The sequence below is a fragment of the Pteropus vampyrus genome, unplaced genomic scaffold, assembly GCF_000151845.1.
Source record: "Pteropus vampyrus isolate Shadow unplaced genomic scaffold, Pvam_2.0 Scaffold401, whole genome shotgun sequence".
NCBI classification, from domain to species: domain Eukaryota; kingdom Metazoa; phylum Chordata; class Mammalia; order Chiroptera; family Pteropodidae; genus Pteropus; species Pteropus vampyrus.
This window is the reverse complement of record NW_011889182.1, coordinates 354,774-360,759: the sequence shown is the minus strand read 5'-3', so window position 1 is coordinate 360,759 and position 5,986 is coordinate 354,774.

The window sequence follows — 5,986 nt, the reverse complement described above, 5'->3', positions numbered from 1 at the left end:
ACCTGCGACCAGACCGGAATTCTGGCCCAGCCCGTCCGCAGGACGAGCCGCCCCGACCGGGAGGCTGCTTGTCCCAGGGGGCGGGGGCAGCCTGGCAAAGCAGCTCCCTTTAAATGTCTTCGCTGCGGACCCGTACGCACTGTGCCGCATGGTCATCCGAGCTTCAGCCCGCGCCCTGTTGGAAGGGGAAGAGGGTATTGAAAGGGCGGATTCTCCTCTGCAGAGTTGAATCAGGAGACAAAGCAGGCTCTGTGCACCTGGACACTCAGCCCTGCTACCTGCTGCTGCCAGGGAAGCCACCGACTGGACAGAGGAAACAGCTGGCAGCCGGCCACGGGCCTGGGGGCTGAGAGTGTGCCCGGGAGCCCTAGAGTATCAGGGCTGGTGGACACTTTAGGGTCCTCCCTTCAGCACCCCATTTTGCGGTGGGGCAAGCCAAGGCCCAGAAACCAGAGATATGTTTAAGGCCGAGCTGCACTCAGCTCCCCCAGCTCCCCCAACACCCCAGCTAGTGTGTTCTGCTGCCCTGCACCTCGTGACAGGAAGCGGCCCCCAAAGGGAAGAAGGACAAGATGGAGGGAGACCAGCGGCTTGAGAAGGTGGCCCCCTGGGAGGAGGAAGGGGGCACAATAAAAAGGGGGCCTCTCTCAGGCTCCTCTCCTACCTCTGGTTCTTGGGGGCTATTGCAGGGGCTGCGGGGGCAGAGGTCAGAGGGCAATCCCAGGAAACTCCACTTCCCAACCCTGTGCGGAAGCCCAGCCATGCGGCCCTGACGCTGAGCTTCCCTCTGAGTGTGGGGTCTTGGAGCAGAAAAGCACATTCGAGGCCCCGGCGTCAGCAGGAAAGACCCTGAGAGGCCCCCTCGCCCCTCACGGCCCCCATGCTTACCGTCAAGGGCAAGGGGCCGAGGATGGCCGGCAGAGCCGCCCAGACCAGAAGTGGCCTCTTGGCACCCACCCAGAGCTCCCCTACCCCCCACACACACACCCCCACGCAGCTGCCTGTGTCTCCCAGGGCCCAAGTGGACAGAGGGTCAGAGACTAGGTCACAGCTGCAGTGACACGGTGCCAGGCCCTGGCCAGGTCTCGTCCAGGCATCTACTGTCAGTTGGCCTCCAGGGATGGGCAGTAAGCAGGGAAACCCAGGCCCACGTCCAGAGTGGGTTCAGGGCCTGGACCCCCAATGCTGAATGGGACGGGGTGAGGCAGGACCCCGCCATGTCTCGCCAGGTGGTGGGAGGACCAACTGTATCCGGATCAGGTGCCGAGGGTGATCCTGGGACCTGCAGATTCTCGCCCTTGAATGTTGGCACCCCAGCCCACTGAGTCAGGATCTCCGAGGTCCGTGCTCCCCTGGTCTTAAATGCCTTCACCCTTGGCCTGTGGACAGCAAGAGGCAACGCCGGGGCAGGGGCTGGGGCAGGGGCATCCTTCCGACACGCCCCGCCCCCCACGAGTGGAGGAACGCTGCTGTGGAATTTTCCGTGACCCTCTAAGTCTGTCCGGAGGGAGGCTCTGCCAGATCTGCCGGTCCTGGGCTCACAGCGCTGCTCGTTGGTGCCTGTTCTATTTCTGCTCCAGGCCTAAATGAGATCACCCACCCGGTGTCACCTGAGGTGAGCCCAGTTGGAGAGCTTGGCGGCCCAGTGGCCCAGCTGCCAGGCTCCAGGCCTGAGGAAGGCTGTGAAACCTGGATTGGGGCAGCCTAGGGTGACTGACTGCCAGTTGAAACAGAAATATTTGCCAAGGCACGGGACCTCCAGTGCCAAAACCAGAAGTCCCAGGCAGGCCAGGAGGAGTTGGTCCCCAAGGACAGATCCTGGTGGGCCTGCTCTGTGGGGCCAGTTCCTGGCTGACTTGGCTGCTGACTGCCCTGAAGGGGAGGAAGGCTGGGGTGCTCCTGGTAGTCATGGAAGCCCACTCCTCAAAACACTCCGTCTGAGCCGTGGGGCCAGGCAGGCCCCCCAAGCCCGCAGGCCGGAACCTCCCAGGTATCTGTGACTGCTGCCCAGGACACGGGCCATCGCAGAAGCGGCACCCCCTGCTCGAGCACCTACTGTGATGCCACACTGGGCTGGACGCTCGGCACCTGCTCCTGTTCTACCACCTGACACCTAGCGAGTCGTCGCGGACACCCCGGTGGCTCTGCATCCGCGATGTCCAAACCCCACACCACCCCATGAGGTAGGGTTAGGGTCTGCAAGGACAGAGGACGAAGCCAAGGCGGCGAGAAATCAGGTGCTTTGTCTGATGCAGTGGTTCTCAGTGGGGGCAATTTTGACCCCCAGGGGCATTTGACAATGTCTGGAGACATTTTTGAGTCTCAACCAGGGGCTGCCGCTGGTGGGTAGAAGTCAGAGGAGTTGCTGAACATCTTACAGAGCACGGGACAGTCCCCACCACAGAGGATGCCCTTAGATGTCCTTAGTACCCGGTGCAGAAACCCTGCTCCCAGGTCCATAGTCCTCCAGGCAGAGTCGGGGTCGGAACCCCGAGCCCTCGGCCACTTTGCTCTGCCATCGGTACCCTGGCTTTCGCACCCATAAACCAGACAGCTTCGTGGCTGAGACAGGGAGGGACAGCCCAGAGCTGGCACAGGTGCAGCTGGGGGTCCATGAGGACACCCCTCCCCATCCTCCCTTGGCTGGTCACCCCCGCTCGCCTCCCACCGCCCTGCCCTGAAATCTTGGTGGGTGACCATATAACTAGTCACCCAGCAGGGAGCCTCCTGTGTGAAGGGACACCTGCTGTGAGGAGGCAGGCACGTTAGGGGTAGTCTAGGGTTGACCCAGGTAACGAGGACACGGGCCCCTGGTCCCGGTCCAATCTCTCTTGTTCTGAGTAGGTCCACTCCCGTCTGCTCACCGAGGGGTCTGCACATGACCTCCGCCCAGACCCACACACACAACTCCCTGTGGGCACCCCACGGGCACCTCAAACTCGGCGTGTCCAATCTGCTCCTCCCATATGCTCCTGTCCGTGAGACAGGCACCCACCCTCCCAGATGCGGGGCGGGGGCCAATCAATACAACGATGATAGGTAGGTCAACACGTGTCACAGTAACGTCTGCACCTCCCCGCCCACATCCTGGCGGTCACCGCCCCCGTCGTGCCTGCCTCTTGACCACCTTCTCCACCTCTGGTGTCACGGCCACTGTGGGGCAGCCTCATTGCCTGCGTGGGTGGCCACAGCAGGAAGCAGTGTTAATTGCGGTCGAACACACATCACAAGGAATTTACCATCCTAATCACTGAAAGCGTACGATCCAGCGACATTCGGTGCATTCGCGATGTCGTGAGACCTTCACTGCCGTTGAGGAGCAGAGCGCTGCCAACGCCCCGACCACGCGCATCAGCTGTCACCCCCACCCCTCCCCCCGCCCCCGGCAGCCACGGCTCTGCTTTCCGTCCCTGTGGCTTTGCCTTTTCTGGACATTTCGCATCAGTGGAATCGTATACTTTGCGGTCTTTGTGTCTGGCTTCTTCCTCCTGGCAACATGTTTCCAACATCCATCCGCGTCGTATTAGCACACCATTCCTTTGCACGGCTGCAGGATAATATTCCGTGGTGCGCTACGCCACATTCTGCTTATCCGTCATCTATTGATGAACATTTGGGTTGTCCCCACCTTTTGGCAATCGTGAATAATGCCGCTCCGAACATGAGTACAAGTACCTGTTTCAGTTCCTGCTGAAAATAATCGCCGGGTGGTACGGGAACGCCACGTTTCGCGTTCCCACCAGCCGCGTGTGAGGGTCTCGATCTTTCCATATCTACGCCATCGCTTGTGATTTTCCATTCAAAAAATTATAGCGGCATTTTGTGGTGGCTTTGATTTACATTTCAACTAATGACATTGAGCTTGTTGGCCATTTGTAAATCTGCTTTGGAGAAATGTCGATATCAGCTTAATAATCGTCTGCCCCCGATTCTTTATACGGTGGCTGTTTCAGGCCGCGGTCCCGCCGTGATTGACATGGTTTTGTGGAAGTGTTTCCACAGAGTTTGGCATCAACCACTGGGGCTGGAGCATTCTGGGGACCTGACCCAACACAGCTGCCTATCCGTGTGCCTCCCAGGGGCGGACGTCACCAATCAATCATGGAGCTTTATCCACTGGGTGCCGTTGGATAGGCAGTTGGACGGGGTGTCTGCCCTGGATGAGTTTACTCAGGAGAAGGAAAAGAAGTGAATGGACCTAGATTTTCAGGTGCCAAAGTAGAAATCTACTCTGGGGACAGTGGGCTCCGAAGAGGGTGGGGTTCGTTGTTGTACCCAAAGGGGACACCGAGGCAGCTATTGGGACTTGGGGTGGGGGGCTAGTAAGTAATACCCCTCCGACATTCAGAACCAAGCCAGAGACAAGACACAGAAGTCAAACACAGATCAAATCGTCAGTTTTATTGTTGGTAAAGCTAGGGCGACCCATCATGAGCTATGCCTTCACGCCCACCAGGCTTAATCTAGACTCTCCCCCACCCCGCCCTCACCTGGGACAATGGCTCCTATGTGGCAACTGCCTGCTCCAGCTTCCCAGTGAACTCAGCGCCCTGGACTTTGAGCCCGGGCTTCTGGGCCTGGTACCAGGGATCTGTTTCTGGCTCCTGTCCCAGCTGAATCCACCTGCGTGGTGGATTCATGTCCACTATTCATGTCCACTATGTTCTCCTTGCACTTCGAGAAACTTCTCCTTTATAAATTTGAGTCTGTGTTGTTTGGGACATCTGTACTACCCCTTAAATCTAGCCTAACTCCCCCAGTTTGAGGACAGACGTCACCGACGGGCCGGGCTCTGGACGCCTTGAGCCTGCGTCCAGGCTTTGCTGTCCTGCCGAGCGTTCTATATTTTGGATTAGAATGAGTTGTCAAAATTCAAAACTCACAAAGGTTTCTGGCTTCTCTTGAAAGATCCAGCGGTCTGACAAGGGTCCTTGATCCTACACTAGGGCCGAAAGGCTTTGTCACCTGTTGACAAGTGGGTACTGTCTGGTCTGCCCCAGGCCCTCCCGCGCTCTAACGTTGTCCCAGTCAGTGTTTCTGTGTGCGGCCCCTGATTTCAACTCAACTTCGTCTCAAGTTATAATTGTCCCATTGACTTTCCTGTGCTGGCATTTTTATTCATTCATTCATTCAGCAATTATTTATTGACGACCTATACTTTGCCAGGCTCCATAATGGCACAAAGAACACAAACGGAAAAATGACAAGGCCCCTGGCCTCGCGGACCTTCCAGCCTGTATCTGTCACCTCTAACCCCTCTTCGCAGCCTCCCCACCCGCTTTTTGCTCCGGCAGCTGCAGCCATCAGCGGCCCTCAGGTCTAATCTACAACGCCAGGCTCAGCTGTCTTTCTGCCCCCAGGCTCCTCTGACACCTGGCACGTGGCTTGTCAAGAAATAAGGCCAGACTCTTGCAAGTGCAAAACCCTGGAAGTGCAGTAGACTTAACACCCTGGGGCGGGGGCGAGGAAGGGAGCCTGAGGAGGAAACTGGGGTGGCCGGTCCTGAGGCTCAGTTCACAGGACCCCTGGGACCCCACGGGTGGAGCACCGGTCACGTGGGGGCCTGGCCAGGGTGGGATGGAGACATCATCAGAAGTACCTCTCAGGTGTGATGACGGTGGAGAAGGCAATAATTAGGAGGGTCCAGAAAGGTGTCACTGACTTGTCATCCTTCCTGCAGGGTCTCAGGCCACAGAGCAGGCGGCCACCAGCGGCCTCGCCGGGGAGGGAAGGGTGCGGATTCACCCCGCCTCGCCCTTCCCTCGACTTTGTCCTCAGAGCAGCCTTTGTAAGCAGTATACCTTTGAACTCTGTGTTTTAATCTACCGCAAACCCTTTGTGTAACTGACACGGGACCAAAGTCCATGTGCCCGACGCTTCGAAAGGCCGAAACTCAAAACGTCAGAGTTTGGAGCAAGGAAAGTTTTACTGATGGGGAAGGTGGGAGACCTAATCCTCAGGTCCATCTTAAGAAAGTACAGAGTTC